The 16,490-nt window shown below is 48.5% G+C and overlaps 1 protein-coding gene and 1 long non-coding RNA gene across 2 annotated transcripts in view; both read left to right on the forward strand.

The window, feature by feature from the left end:
- Positions 1-11,648, forward strand: part of LOC127556514 (uncharacterized) — a 13,660-nt gene extending 2,012 nt beyond the window's left edge. The window contains exon 2 of the long non-coding RNA XR_007952471.1: positions 11,224-11,648. This is a non-coding gene — a long non-coding RNA (uncharacterized LOC127556514). The remainder of the gene's footprint in view (positions 1-11,223) is intronic.
- The window catches only part of LOC127557616 (leukocyte immunoglobulin-like receptor subfamily A member 6), a 65,063-nt gene that overhangs the window by 19,870 nt on the left and 28,703 nt on the right, over positions 1-16,490 (forward strand). The window lies entirely within an intron of this gene.

Here is a 16,490-nt window from a genome sequence, read left to right on the forward strand (position 1 = left end):
TGATTCAAAGGCGTCCAAATATTGGCACTTCTACCTTTCAAGTGGCTGCGCTAAATTCCCTATCTACAGATTTTTCAAATTCTTGTAGATGCTTTAATTATGGACAATTGGGTCCCATGAGAACAAATTGTATGACTCCAAAGATTGCACTTCATCACCGTTCAGCAGATAAACCTCTGACTTTAAGTCAGCAGGAAGGACAGACATTGGGAGTCTGAACATCACTCAGAGTGATAGGAAGGAAATTATTAGGAAACCATTCCCAGGACTAGCCCCAGTCGAACAACGGGCACGTTTGCTTATTTCTCCTCAAGCTGGGGCTGCAAACAAAATACCTTAAATCCAGGAAGACGGATTGTCCATTAATCCTGGGAGGTAGATGATGTCACCTGAAGATAGCTAGAATATCGTAACACTAGCCTAAAAGCATAATAACCCTGGCACTCAGATTAATAAATAGAGATGGCAAAGCACATCTTCCACTTGGCCTTGGATATTCATTCACACTCTCAGTTATTGACTGGAGTTGGACTCCAACACTCCTCCGGGTATAAGTCTGGTAAACTTTTTAAAATAATGTAACTAGCCCTAAACTGCGATTAGAATTTGTTACTGGAGATAAAATCTCTTGGGACCGTAACTGATATTCTTTTGCGTTCTGAATTTGATTGGCTGATGATTAAGTCAATAACCCAGCAATGGAGAGAAATGCCCTAAGTTAGTCAGAGGAAGGCCTTCCTGAACGGTCACGGGGGACTCTGATTATGGAATTTCCAAGTTCCTTTATTGATCTGAGAGCCAGGGTGTAAACGCTCTTTCTGCTCGTGTTGCAGTAACACCGGGTGTTTCTAAATTACATAAAAGATATGATGTTGTTACATTGTACCCAGACATTAATATTAAACAGTAACTACCCACAGTAGTCTGTGCACCACAAAATAATCCCAAATTGTCTATTTCTGGGGCCTTGTTGCTGTTCCAGGCATTCATCGCCAAAGTTATACTGAATTTCGGGCAAACATGCATTCCCGATGCTTACATGGTCACATGGGTGACTTCCAGATCTATTCCATCCATGTGCTAGCAGCTCTTGCTTAGTCTAAAAGGTCAACATGTCCCATCCTCTGCCTTGGTTGCAGAGAAGTAGTCAGCCTGCCGCACATCAGTCCTCAGCTGCACAGAGTGTGTCAGACCTGCAGGGCTTATGAGGAGCTCTGCTTTCTGCTCACCCGCTGCAGAATTTAGGGAGATAATTATTTTCATCTTTACTAGAAAATTAAGAGGAAACCACAACTAAGGCTCTCTAGTGATTGGGAACATTCTAAAGCTGTTAACTAAGCTTTGTGGACTCATCGATACGGTAAACCTAAAACTGGTCATTACTGTGTGTGGAGCACGAGGGAGGAGCTGAAAGAAGCCTCATCAACTAAACTTCAAGAATGAGAGAGTGCAGCACACTTTTTCCCCTTCACAGTGGGGGGGGGAGGGCTATCAAACAGCCCAGCCCAGCCCAGCAAAGCACTAAGAACAGCAGGGGTGGGCAACAGCAAGCTCAGCCCCCTGCCTGGGTCTCTGTGGACTCCCCTTCATTTGTGAGCTTGCCAGGTTTCTAGGAACCATCAGGGTGAGCAGGGTCATCAGCCCCGAGAACTGAGACTGTTTAGGATTTATAGTTTCCAAACAAGGAACGTGTTCACTAAGAATCCCCAAGCTGGTGTTGATGAGGTTTAGATTTGGGAACTCAAATGAAATTAGGGTTTCTGGTGGTCAGGGAGTTAAATAAGGTCTAGTGGCAGGTTCAGGGTTCAGGGAATCAAATGGAGGGGTTTGGCTCCCCTGCAACCCCTCAGGATTTGGTACAAGAGTAGAGAGTTTGGGGGATTCCCTTCTGGTGGGGCAGAGGCTCCTGTAAAGGAATTCACAGACCCGGAAACCTAGATTGATAAAAGAGGTTTGTTATGGGGATTGGAAGTAAGGTTAAAGCTAGTTAACCGAAAGTCTAGTTAAGGAAATAGGTGAAGGTAAAGAGAGGATGACACTGGAAAGAGTATTCCAGTGGGCAGAGGCCCTTGGCACGCCAAGCATGGCATAGCTGGCATACTTGGAACCTCTGCAAAGGGAGGGTTTTAATTTGGCTCTTTTATAATAGGGGGCTTTGGCTACAAGCTGAAGGGGGGGTCATGGGGGGAGTTCCAGGTTGGCTCCTGGCTGGGTTTCAGCTGTGAGCTGGAATTTGAACTAAATTCAATGAGTTTCAAGACTGAGCCGACCCCACCCAGATAACAAGGATGGAACTGTTTGTCCTTGGGGCGGGGCCCCTCACTGAGGCAGAGTTGAAGGAGATTCTCTACTTCAAGGATTTTAAGGGTTTTGTGGTCCCCTCTTCCGTTTGATGATTGATCCTTCGCACCAGGTGAGGTTAAACATAAAAGACATTAAACAAAATCTCCAACATGTGTGAGTCCTGGGGGACTTTGAAGAATAACTCCGTGGAGCCCGTGGCACCTCCCGGATCTGACCCACCTCTAAGCTCCCACGGAGCCGCCTCCTGCCTCCTTCGCGGCCTTGGGAACAAGTTGTGCTCACCCTCCCATTCTGCCATGGAAAGTTGGCTTCTTCTCTGCCAGGGATCCCCCTCCAGCACCAGTGGTTACCCTCAACCGGGCTTAGGCCGCTGCCAGAAAGGTTTTGCCAGATGTGGCCATGACGGGGTGAAAAGGACCCAGCAAAGGGAGGCCAGGTATTTGGGGGCTGGGGAGCTCCCAGGGAGAGGCCTGACCTGTCGTCCAGAGAACTGCCTGAGACACGCAGGGAGAAGCACTGACTCCTTAAATGGACCTTTGCTTCTTGAGTGGGGCTTTGGGCCTTCTCCACTTCCTTGCATTGACAAGATTCTCCTGGGCCCAGATCCTGTGGTCAGTCAGATGGCCAGGTTACGATGGCAACCTCTGAGCTCGTTTTCCCCCATAAAAGAACCTACTTGTCCCCCCTTCTCCCAGGGCTCATCAGAAACGCCCCCATTATGTGGGGCACAAACCCTCCAGGCCCCTCGCCTGCCTTAGGCATCCTTGCCCTTCTTAATGGCCGCTTCCTCTAAGGAACTTAACCTCTGTCTTCCTCCCTGTTGATGCCTAAAAGTCCCTTTGGGAAATGAGTCTCCTCCCAGCAGTCACAAAATCTTTGCCTCTGGCTTTGAAAAAGGGCTAAGGCTACAATTCTTTTGAGGCACCTTGCAAACCTCGCCCTGAGCCCCAATAAGTTTGGGGTCCAATCGCACAGCCCAGAAGCCACAGGGGGCGCCACAGCTTCCTGGAGCCACAGAATTGTCTGACTTGTGAACCCCAAGGGTAGATGGGGAGCTGGAGCACTGGAGGAGCAGCTTCTCCCTGAGCACCTAATACACCCCAAAAGGAGGCATCCTGTCCCGGGACCTGACCCTCCAGTCTGGGGCAAGCGGGGAGTCCCAGGCCTCCCATCCACAGAAGGCAGAGGCCCAGGAGGCCCCGAGGATGGGCTGGAGACAATAAGGTTCTTGGGGAAAATTCAGAACAGACGCCCCGGGGCCCTAAGGGAGCAGCCCCCCCCATCAGCCCCTTATTTGGAGGTTTAGTTTTAACCCCTTAGTGACCAGCATCCGGGAAGCCTCTGCTGGGCTGGGATTGAGCCTAGTCTCAGAGAGTCAGGGCTGGGGGCAGGTTCAGGCTGGGGGTCAGGGTCTGGTCCCCAGGGTCAGATTCATAGACTCCTGAGAAGCCCAACTCCTGCCAATTGGGAGGGGGTGGGGCGGGGTTCTAGGAGGCTTATGCTTCCCCGGGGATCTTTCCCAGGTTCTGGGACTAGAATCAGCACCAAAATTGTTCCATCTGTCACAAGGTGACTGCCCCCACCCCTCCCCCACAGCCTGGGGCCATCAAAGAGGCAGCACCCACAAGGAGGAAGGGGAAGCTTGGGAACCTCAGAGCAGAGCCAGCCCTGCTCACGTCCTGTGCCCCAGTCTGGGTCAGCCAGCAGCCCCCTCCCACTGGGACCACCATGAGCCCCGCCCTCTCTGCCCTGCTGTGCCTCGGTGAGTCCTAAGAAGCCCCGACGATGGAGGGGACGTTATAGAGCCCCAGGTCCTGCCAGCCCCACCCCCATTTTGTGGTGAAGAAGGGGCCTGACAAGATGGGTATCAGCCAGCAAGATAGGGGGGAGGGGAGGAGCTGGAAGCCCCGGAGGTGGGGTCCCTGAGCTAGGCTCTGGGTCCTGGCTCCTTGCTGGGGGGGAGGGACCGACAGTAATCAGGGTCCTCTCTCCCAGGGCTGTGTCTGGGCCACAGGATGAGGGCGCAAGAAGGTGAGTCCCCTCTCCCCTTCCCCCCCCTTCCCTTCTCCCTCCCAGAGCAGACAGTTCCCCAGGAGGGTCTGGGCTGGACTGTCAGGCCTTGAAGGGGGGACTCCTTGAAGGGAGGAGCAGAGAGCAGGGGACCCCCTGGAGCTGACACCTCTCATTCCCTTCCAGACAAGCTCCCCAGACCCTCCCTCAGGGCAGAGAATGGGTCACTGGGGCCCCTAGGAAGAAGGGTGACCTTCAGGTGCCGGGGGTCACCAGGGGCTGCTGAATATTTTCTGGAGAAAGAGCTGGGACGTGAATTAAAAGTTATGGGCCCCAAGATGTCAGAGAAAGTTGAAGTCGAGTTTTCCATCCCATCGATGACACTGAATGACGCCGGGACCTACTTCTGCCGCTACAGAAAAGCGTCCCTCTTGTCAGAGCGCAGTGACCCCCTGGAGCTGGTGGTCACAGGTGAGTGTTGTGCCATGAGATCCTCACAATAACTACCAGCTGAATCCCATCTTACAAGTGGGAAAACTGAGGTGAAAAGAGAGGACGTGACTAGCCTAGGATCATCTTGCTGGAAAATGTCTGAGGCTAGATTTGAACTCAGGACCTTCCTGACTCCAGGCCGGGACTTTGGCCTCTGCACCTCCAGCTGCCTCAGTCAGGCCCCATTGTTGGGCAGAGAGGAGAGCAGGAGCTGAACCTTGGAGCTCAGGAGCCCAGACAAAGCTGGTGGTTCCCTGGGGAGGGGGCACGGGGCTGATGGGCCATCTCCTCTTCCCAGCCCTGACCCTCTCAAACCAGAGGAGGGGCCTGTTGCTACTCTGTGCCCTCCCCCAGCCTAGACTTAGGAACAGGGAGGGGGGATATCTCCTCTGGGCAGCCCCAGGGGTCTCTGTGGGAAGTCAGGGTAGAAAGGAACCGGGAATCCCAGCCAAATTATTGTCCTTCCCAGGAACCTGCCCAGGGTCCACAGTGAGAGCAGCCTCTGCTTTGGGGGTGACAGCCAGCCCACTCGGGTCATAACCGGCCAGAACTCTGCCCTCACTCCGATCCCCACCCCTGAGAGAGGACCAGGGCTTGGGGCTCCCAGCCCCCTGCCAGGGAGGAAGCCTCCCAGACCATGGCGCCTTCCCCAGAACTGACCCAAATTTGGTCTGCCTCTGAATCTCTCTCTTCCCTGCCTCCTGTCTTTCTTTCTGCGTCTTTTTCTGTCTGTCACTCACTGTATCTTCCTCTCCACCTCCAGACCCCACCCCCATCCTTCCCTCCCTCCCTTCAGCCCTCTTTGTCTCTCCCGTTCCCTCTTCTTGTGTCTCTTCCTCTCCCTCTCTCCCTCCATCCCTTCCTCCGTCTCTCTGTTTTTCTGTCTCTGTCTCTTTTTCTCTCTCTGTCTCTCTGTCTTTGTCTCCATGTCTCTGTCTGTCTGTCTCTGTTTTGGTCTGTCTCTCCCTCCCTCTCTCTCTGTCTCTCCCCACTCTCTTTCCTTCTTTCACTTCCTGCCCTCTGGCTTTTTCCCTCCCCCTACTCAACCACCCACTTTCCTTTCTTCCCTCCGAGGTTTCTAAGGCCCTCTTTCTACCCAAAACCTGCAACATTTGCCTTTTTCTGGACATAAGTTAACTCTCCAGCCCATCCAGGGGTCCAGGCAGGCCCAGGCCAGCCCCCCCAGCAGCCAGATCTTCCCCCCCCAGGAGAAGATTTACAGCCCTAACTCCAGCCCCTCCTCCCGCAGACCGCTATGACCCGCCTTCCCTCTCGGCCTGGCCCAGCTCCGCGGTGGCCGAAGGACAGGCCGTGACCCTCCGGTGCCAGTCCGAGAAGCGATATGACCGCTTTGCCCTGTACAAGGATGGAGAACAAGTCACCAAAGCCCCGGCCCAGCTCCGTGCTCAAGGGTCTCAGGCCAATTTCTCCATCCCTGCTGTAAACTCTACCTACAGAGGGACGTACCGATGCTACAGCTTCCAGAGTGCTTTCCCCAAGGAGTGGTCGTTCCCCAGTAACCCCCTGGAGCTCAGGGTCACAGGTGAGAGACCGCAGCCCTCCCCTTCCTCCCAGCCCTACTACACTCCTTCCCTGCTCCTGGGACACCACACTGCCTGCTCAGGGCCCTGCCTCAGGGGCCCCCAGGGGCCAGGAGGGCTGGGAGGGGAAGGCTCTGAGGGAGGGCAGGGAGGGTCTGAGCAATGGGTCATGCTCAGAGAAGGCCCCAGACTCTGAGCCTCTGCTCCCTGGCCCCTCTAGACTCCTCTAGAGTTACCCACACAGAGAAAAGCTATCTCTAGGTCCCAGGAAAGGGTTTTGAAGAGGCCAGGGGTGAGCCAATGGGGAACAGTAATACCCACAAGCCCCTCCCCCCTTCTCCCTCATTGTTCCAGGAACCTCAAAGGAGTCTTTCCTCACCCATAGCCCTGGGAATCCCCAAGCTCTGACCCCCTCCCCACCCAGTGAGTAGCAGGCATCCTCAGCACAGGGAGGGAGTCTCTGTTCCTCTCCTGCTCCTGCAGCCTAAGCCAGGACTGAGTCCTCCCTGTCTCAGAGCAAGAGGAGGGATGGAGGGTTGGGACACAGGTAGGAGAAACTCCAAGATAGGGAAGGAGGAAGATCCTGGCTGGCCAGGAAGGGAGCAGGGGAGGTGGGAGCAGAGATGGGTGAGGCAACCCCAAGTACGCTTTCTCCTCTATCCTTTCCTGGAGTCCCTGTGGCCTCCCCCCCTCACCCATGCAGCCATAGTAGGGACTATGGGGAGGGGGCTCTGCTTCTCTCATCCCTGCTTCCCCACTAATAAGGGAGCGGCTGCTCAGATGCCCTCAGCCCAATTCCTCTAAGCTGGAAGTGATAGGGTGCAGCTTCTGGGAGTAATGTAGCAGTAATCCTGAGGCCCCCAGACCTTCAGAGAACTATTGTTCTAACAAGCTGTCAATGACCCTAAAGTTTCCTAACTTCAGGAATACTATGGTATTCTCCTACAGACTTTCCTGACTGCCAGACAACCATCTCTGGGTCTGTGATAACAGGGTTTCTGAGACAAATGATGAGGTGCACACCAGACCCCTCTTCAGTTCTGCCCCTGGGCCACAAAATTAGCAGATTGGTGACATGAAGAACCGAATCTGTCTTTTCCCATAAAATTGTCTTCTTATTCCCCGTTCTTTGCTGAATCCCTTTCAAACTTATCCCACTTCGGTTAGCTTACAATTATGTAAATTTTGGCCCTTGACTTGGAAATGGGGTCAAGTCTGCAAATTCTTTTGGGACACCTTGAGACACTAGTCTGTAATGGGCCAGAAGTCTGGAGAGGTATACTGAAAGCTCAGTGTGATTGATTTAGTCCTACAAAAAGGTGTTAACTCGGTGGAATTGATGAGACAATGGTTATCTAGTTGTACATGTACTTAGTACTTAATATAATTCTACAAGATTGACACCTACCATGATGTAATTATAATAGAGCATATAAGAGCCAACAAGGACTGGATCAGAGACAGGAAGACAGAGACCATCTTGGTGGCTCTCCTGTTTCCTCCACAGAGACCAAGACCCATTCCAAAGGATGGTCTCCAGAAAACTAGCCCGGGCCCCAGGCAAGGAGTAAGACTTTGTTCTGATTGTGCCGGGAGGTTCACCCACTCTATCACACTGTCTCCTTGATGAAGGACTGCTGTGGGTACCTCTTGTGTAGCAAAAACCAATATTTCCAAGGGTTTTTGAGTGACTCTTTGAACCACATTGGATAAAGCCAGTTCAACTTCTCTCAAAGCCTCTTAAACTTCTTTTGTAAGCTGGTGTGGTGAGTTGAAAGCACTGTCTCCCCTTAAAATGTCATAAAATAGTTGTAACTGATAGGTAGTCAAGCCTAACACTGGACGCATCCATTGGATATCTCCTAACAATTTCTGAAAGTCATTTAAGGTGTTTAGCTTCTCTGTTCTTAAGGACAGTTTTTGTCCTGTGAGCCCCTTAGGATGTACTTCATATCCTAAATATTGAAAAGGAGCATGTCTTTGAATTTTTTCTGGAGCTATATGCAATTTGTAGTTCTTCAGCATTTCTATGGTCTTTTGTAGACATGCTTCTAACATTTGTTCCTCAGGTGCACATCCCAATATATCATCCATATAATGTAATAATGGAAATGCTTTTCTTATTGGAGTAAGAGCAGCAGCAACATACATTTGACACATAGTAGGGCTGTTTTTCATTCCCTGTGGCAAAACTGTCCTTTCATATCTTTTATAAGGCTCAGCTAAGTTAATGCTGGGCACTGAAAAGGCAAATCTTTTCATATCCTCCTTATCTAGATGTTTAGAATAGAAACTTAATGTCTATAACCCCAAGAAGCCATTCTCTAGGCAACTGAGGAAGAGATGGAAGAGTTCCTATGGTATCCATCTGTTCATTTACTTTTCTTAAATCAGTGAGCATCCTCCATTTTCCAGATTTCTTTCTTACAACAAATACAGGGGAATTCCAAGGACTTAGAGAAGGTTGTTAAGTGTGTTTGGTCACGTTGCTCCTGTACTATATCTAACAAGGCCTGAATTTTATCGCTACCTAAGGGCCACTGTTCTACCCACACTGGTGTATCAGTTTTCCATTGGATAGAACAGGTGAGAGTGTTGGCAGGCCTTCAACAGCAGCCCTGCCAAAAAAAACGAAGTACTGATTTGTAATCCTAACTGTTGTAAGATGTCTCTTCCCCACCAGTCTGTGACTAGTTCTCCTTTTTGGGGGTTCTCCTTTTAAACCTCAACAGAAGCACCAGAATGAGCTCCTCTCCCCTCATCCCTCCTCTGCCTAACATGCCTCCCAATGATACAGCAGCCTCAGGGCCACAAGGCAGAGGGGGAAGCCCAAGGTCCTAAAGACAGCCATAACAAATGGTGCTGAGGATTCATAGGGCCCCACCCTCCCACCCCAGCTTCTCCCGTGTCCCTCCCCTGTCCCCAAAGCTCAGGCAGGAGCTAGGAGAGGGCTCTCAGGGATCAAGGGAGTCTCATAACTGGAGAGACAAGAGAGTTCGCTGAGCACACATGCCCATTTCACAGATGGAAAAGTGAGAACCAGAGAAGGGAGGTTTTTGTTCAACATCCCACATCCAGCAAGTCTGGGCAGAGCTGGGGCTCACATCAAGGGCTTGCTACAGTCCTCCAGGCCTCTCTGGGTTCCCCTATTCAGCCCCTGACCCTGATCCTTCCTCATCCACAAAGATGATCACTCCAAGTCCTGAAACTGAGAACTGGTTGTTTGGTGAAAAACTAGGGGATGCCCAACAGGGAGAAGGGGGAGGCAGGGTGGGCTGCCCAGTCATGTCTGCCCACCCCATCAGCAGTGCCCTCAATGGCAGAAGATGGAAAATTAGGAGAAGAAGTGAGGGCAAGAGGAAAATCCAAGGAGAGGGAGTTGGGCTGACTCGGAGGGATGGAGAGGAAGTGCTGAGTCGGATGAGGAAGGGGGAAGGCTACCTCAGCTCCTCCCTCAGGCTTCTCTCCCAGGGTCTAGCCCTCTGCCCCATCTGTAGGCTCCCAGCCCAGGACTGACCAGGAGGTAAGGAGCCTAAGGTGGGAGCTGAGAAATCCAGCCCCCACTGATAAGGGCCTGAGCTCTGGGGGCCTTGTCCCTCTCCCAGTGACTTCTCTCCTCCTCCCAGATCCTACAGCCCAGGATTACATGGTGGGCAACGTCATCCGCCTCAGTCTGGCCGGCCTGGTGCTCATCCTCCTGGGGGTCCTGCTGGCTGAAGCCTGGAATAGCTCCAGGGGACATCCAGGGGGAGCTCCTGCATCTTCTGACAGAAGGGAAGGCAGAGCTGGGGGGCACTGAAGGCGCGGATCCCAAAGACTCCCAGAGTCCTGCCCTCACCCAGACAGAGGAAGGGCCCGGCATTTGGGGGGTCTACACCAATCTCGTCATTGGATGGCAAGTGCCCACCCCATCCCCATCAAGGGCATGGCAGGAGCAATCCACCTGAGCCTCCTCCTGCACAGCTTTGGCCATCATAGCTCTGGGGGCCCTAAGCCCACCTTGACCAGCAGCAGGACCTCCTGCTTCCCCCTACGACCTCTCCCAAATCAGATTCCCCACACGCAGGACAAGCCTACCCTCAGCTGGCCCGGCCCACAAATGCTCTCTGCCCCCGAGCTCTCCTCACTTCTGCTGCAGGGAGTTGTAGACCCGGCTTCCTGATGTTCAAAAGAAGGAATTTGCAAGACCAAAGTCAACCATCCTATGGGAAGCTAAAGGTGCTGCCCTCACTTCCACCTGTAGCTGGCCTTCATCATAGCCTGAGGCCCTTGTCTCAGATACTAAACGTGTCCCTTGTCCATCACCACCACCCCCAGAAAGCATCTTTCACTAAAAGGGCCAGTGGTCCTGATTCTTTCCTCAAAGGTCCAGATTTTGCTCCACGGCCCTGCCTGGGGGAGATGTGAGTGGAGTCAGTGCGGGGGGGTGGGGGGAGGGAGAGAAGAGACATCTGCTTTTCTGGCATCCAGCTGCTGGAGAAAGGCGCCATTCCAGCCCCTGTCAGGGAATAGCACCCAAGACAGGAGCTGCCCATCTTCATTGGGACCTGGGGGAATTTCCCCTTGGCTGAGACTCAGCTCTCCTTCTTCTGGCTGATTTGAGCCACCTCCTTCTCAGAGAGAGAAAGACCTTTGCCCATTTACCTGCCCCATGCGCCCCCATGGATCCCTTCTCTCAGTTCCGTGGTGCCGTACCTGGATAAATGGTTCTTTGCTATTCACTGAGTGTATTCACTGTGGAATTGGCATCTGGAGGAAGGGAGCCCAGCCCCCCATAGGCAGCTTGGGGCCCTCCTTGCCCACTGAGGATAGAGACTGGGAGGGCTTGAAGCTAAAAGGCATTTGTGAGCAATGTATAGAATTTATTTGCATATAGGGACCAAGAAATAGGTCACATCCCTTGACCAAGTTAGTTGTACAAAAGAAGCTCTCGAACCACTGAACTCATAAACTGACAAAAATCACCCCAAAACAAGAAGGGAGGAAAGGCAACTGCAAGCACTGAGTGTTCATGCTTAAGGAGTCATTGGCAACCCCGAAAGGGGAGCTTCTGCCATTTTGAACATGGATTGCCTGATAAGGGAGTGCAAACATGTCAAAGAAGAACATGCAGTGAGAGGACCAGGAAGTATGCTAAGTTTGTCCTCCCCAGACAGTTGGGCTGATGAGGGAGGGACTCTTTGCTTCTACATAAAAAACAAAAGGCTCAGTCCTGCATCTATAAGTATGGTAACCCCTTCCCTAAGAGCACAGTCTATTTTTTGCAAGAACCATAAATAAAGCAACGTCCTTGTGCAAAAATGTTGGTAGTAGCTTTTCTTGTGGTAACAAAGGATTGGAAAATAAGTAGATGCCCAGCAGTTGGGGAATGGCTGGACAAGCTGTGGTACATGAAGGTCATGGAATATTATTGCTCTATAAAAACTGATGAACCAGCCAATTTTAGAAAGTCCTGGGAAGATTTATACTAATTGATGGTGAGCCAAAAAAGCAGAACCAGGAATACATTGCAGTAAGATGTGCCACGATCACCTCTGAAAGACTTGTTCTTCTCGGTGGTGCAGTGATCCAAAGAAATCCCACTAGACTTGCATCCAGAAAAAAATTTGAGGAGACTGAATGTAAATCAACACATGCTATGAACACTTCTTTTTTTCCATTATTTTATCTGTCCTATATATTTTTGTTTCTTCCCTTTTGCTCTGATCCTTCTCTCCCAACATGATTCATAAAGCAATGTGTGTTAAAAAAAAAAAAAAAAAAGAAAAAAAGAAATAAAAGAAAGTGTGATCCCATGAGTGTGTGGCTTTCGGTGAGGGAAAGTGAGTGCTTGCTGTTAAATCTGGCAGAGTTGAGGAAGATCAGGAGACCGAGCTTGAAAGCTGAGAATTCTGTCATGAAGCATCCCCAGCAAGCTTCTCTGACCACTTTGGGTCTCAAACCCAAACTATTTGGGACAAAACGGAAAGATATGTTGAACATCTGGAAGTCGGGTCTACAACTCCAGGCAGCAAAAGACTTGGGCTGAAAAAACTAGTTCTGTGTGTGGGACAGCAACTTTCATACCAATTCATATCAGAGACTCGCAAGGGAAAAAGAAAAAAATAAGGATTTATTACCATTTGGGGAGGAAGGGCAACTCCCAACAGAAGAGGTTTCAGTAGAGGAATGCAAAGGACAAACAGCAAAACTCAAAATTTATAGCCCCTATACGCAGCACTCCCCCAGATGTTCTTCAACTCTCCAGGGGAGTCCAAGCTTACACCTTAAATGCAGAAAGTCTATCCCAGGAACAAAAGATTACTAGTAAACAACAAACTCTTTAACCATTAGGTGCTTGAATGCTAATTAAGAGGTTGGGGAACAGGGAGGGAAATGTTCATCTAAGACACTTGAACACCTGCAGCTTCGAGCTATACCACAACCTGTTATTGCTAAGTCTCAAGTCACAATTAGGGCACCGGTGAAGGCCACATTCCCATGAATGTTTATCCCATTCATCACCAAAAAACACAGAAGGAATAAATTCGTTCTTTGCTCCTGAGTGGAATTAGGATCTGGGATGAGAAAATCTTAGCGTTAAATGGCCAGAGCCCCTTTCCTCAAATCCCTCTAGATGGTGCTCAAAGGAGCTTCTGGCCAAGAAATCTATCTTCTGAAGAGCAGGTTTGCCCAAATTTGAATATATGTGTAAAAGTAAGGAACCAAATTGATAGAAGGAGAGTGCCTGTGCCGGCCTCCCCCTGCCAAAGGCAGAGAAGGGAACAAATGGGGACTCGGTGCATGTCTGTTAAGCCTGTGATATATATATTATGCTCATCCCATTTTGTACTTAAAAGGAACTGAACAAAAAGAGTGCCCTTTATTTGGGAAGTGACTGAATAATAAATTATGATAAATGAATGAAATGGGATATTCTTGCATCTCAAAAAATGATAACATAGTATCAGAGAAAGCTAGGAAGACTTGTATGAATTAGTGCAGATTGAAATCATCAGAAACAGAAGAACAAGTAATACAACAGCATCGTCAAGTGACAAACAAGTTGGAAAGTCTTAAGATTCTAATTAGCCCAATAACCATCCATCACTCCAGAACCATTGACGAAATGTGCTGCTCACCTCTTGACTGAGAGGCAATAGACTCCGGGTACAGAATAAGCCTGACTTTTGGACATGGCCACTGTGGGAATTAATTGCTTTACTCTGCATGATTATTTTGCTTCGTGGCTAGTTTGATGGTGAAGGATGGAAAGATTTTTTTGTTCAATTAAAAAAAAACACTTTGATGTATCTATATACTCCTATACATGTGTATATGTATACACACAAATATAAGAGTGTGTGTGTATGTGTGTGTGTGTGTGAGTGAGTGTGTGTGTGAGAGAGAGAGAGAGGTGGGGGCAGTAAAGAAGCACAGAAGTGTTAAGCAAAAGACATACATTTTTGGACATGGCCAGTGACTGTATTTGCTGATTTTGTTTTTCCCTATATCTCTTGATAGGATGGGAAAAAAGTGAGGACATAAATCATAAATGTTGTTAATTGAATAACAACAAATAACTAAAAAGTAAAATAAAAGTGACATTTTAAAAACTTCTTGTTAACTCATTTCCAAATTATATAAAATGAGGTTGTAGCAAAGAACACCTATTAAGTTTTTAATGTGAAATGTTAGATGGTTTAATTCTGTTAAAAATTTAATTTTTTTTAATGGGGATTCAGGGAGAGTGCAGGACATTCCTCTTCCCCCACTCCTTGCCCTTCCCCTCCTCATTCCTTACAGTGCTGCTTGTCTACCACAGGTGGGACAATTTTTAGAAAAGAAAGAGAAAAAAAGGAATGGGAGAAATCCTTTCCTCCTCCCTCGGATCTGCTTCTTGCCCTTCCCTCTTCTCATTCCTTGCAGCTGGTCCATCCTTCCATGACCCTTGAGTGGGCCAAGGGTGGGAGAGACACGACCAACCTTAGGGAGTCCACCACATCACTGTAGGCTTCTCTCCCGTGAGAACTAAAGCAGCTACTTAAACACCAGGACAGCTTCCCACTCCCCTCACAGTACTTTCACTAAACAATTACCACCAAGGAGAGGTCCTCCAGAGTGGTGTTCTCTTCTTTTCTCTAAAATATAATTTTTCTCTGGTTTCCTGGGGAGCTTCTGGAGGCAGCCTTCGTTTCAGTTCAAAATAATAATCACCTCATATGCTGCCAGGAGTTAAAATCCAGTCCTTTATTGTCTCTTCCAAAATAGCCCAGTTAAGCTTTCTTTGCTTCCGAGAGCTCTTGTGGCTAGTCCTTTGCCTCTGCCAGCTTCAGCTTCAGCCTCCAGCTCCTTCAGAATCCTGGCTCTGAAATCTCCCAGCTGAATTCTGGCTCTTAGTCTCCTAAACTCATTTATTCCACTGACTCCTGACTGAAGCTCTAAGAGCTTCTTATATATGATCTCTTAAAGGTATGAACCCAAAGGTTGACTCCTCCTCTGAAAGAATGGGATTGTGGGAGGTGTAACTTTGTGAATCTCCCAGACTTGTGAATTCTAACGTGTGAACTCTCAAAGATGTAAACTGAAGCATTGTTTCTATCAATTCCAGCGAGTTAACACTTTCTAACACTCCAGATGAAGGGGGAATTCGGGATGTAAGCATTTCCCTCAGCAGTTTAGAGATTGGGAATTTCAAAAGGGACATGAAGAAACTTACTGAGGATTCCTCTGGCGTAGGTGAACAATTTAACCAGTTTCTGGATCCAAATTTATTTACTAGGGGAGAACTGGTAGCAATATTAGGTATTTTATTTACAGGAGAAGGAAAGATCAACTCCAAAGGGCAGCGATGAAGGTCTGTTGGAGAGAGTCAAGGGAAATGAGAAGTTCCCATTGACAGACCCTAATTGGGACCATAATAATCCAGTGCATAGAAAGAATATGAGGGAACTTGGTAAGATGATAGTGCAGGGCATTAGGAAAGCTGTCACTAAAAACCAAATACACATGGTCATGACCTCCCTGACTTGTCAAGGAGGTAAGAACCCCCAAAAAGAAGGTGACTATGCCTTCCCTTGTAATGGGCTGAAGCTCAAGTTGATGTGCTGAGGTCCCAAACATGTGAGGCTAAATAGTAATTGGATCATGCTCTATTAATATATATGCTTGGAGAAAAAAATGGCCACTGCCCACTCTTTGTGCAAGTCCTGATGTGTTGTATAGGAAATGACGATTTTGGTGGGTGGAGGCAGAGGGGAGGAGAGAGAAGCGGAAAGAGACTGCTGGCTGGTGTCTTGTTGCAGCTGCTCATATTGCTAATCCCTCTTCACCTCAAAAGGAATAAAGATTGAAGATTTTCCCTTAACCTGAATTCCTGACTCTGGCGGATTTTAAAATATGTGGTCCTCATATTCCCTGACTGCTCAAAAAAGGAGTGAAAATGCCATAAAAAGAAGGTGATCACGTCCTACCTGAAAACATCAAAGGAAACGGGAACTCACATCAGATTCGCAGTTTTTGAAGGGGCTCACTCTTAAAAGAGGTATACATAAATCCATCAATATGAGAGGTATTACACATAATTACACAAATTACATAAGCACATAGTAACATAGCACAGGGTAGAAGTGATGTAACAAATAACATGAATCAATAAGAAAAATCATACATGTCCATAAAATTCGAAAAGGCAGAATTGTTGGATTATTCATTGCTGGAGTTTTTGCAACTATACCAATTATCACATCACTTGCTATTTCAGCTTCAGCTCCTAAAAGAATCTATTCAGACTGCCCAATTCGCTAGTCAGTTACCAAAAAATGTATCATAAGTTCTTAGAGAAAAATTAATATAGATAATGAGTGTAAAACAAAGAACAAAGTTAATGGAACAATCATTAATAGAGTTAAAGGATCATGTAAACAATTTGGAAACCCAATCACAAGTAACTTGTGAATGTAGATTCACTGATGTATATGTAACTCTCTAGATGGGACCATGATATCACTGATGTGACATGGCTTCAAATAAGGAAAAGAATAAATGGAGCTATATGTAATTCCAACTTGAATTCAACCTCAATCTGAATGAGCTGCCTTGGAAGGAAACATAGAAAAAAAGTAGTGTTGCTGAATTGCACACTGATAGCACAGCAAACCAAAT

Source organism: Antechinus flavipes, chromosome 3 (genome assembly GCF_016432865.1).
Source record: "Antechinus flavipes isolate AdamAnt ecotype Samford, QLD, Australia chromosome 3, AdamAnt_v2, whole genome shotgun sequence".
Taxonomy (NCBI): domain Eukaryota; kingdom Metazoa; phylum Chordata; class Mammalia; order Dasyuromorphia; family Dasyuridae; genus Antechinus; species Antechinus flavipes.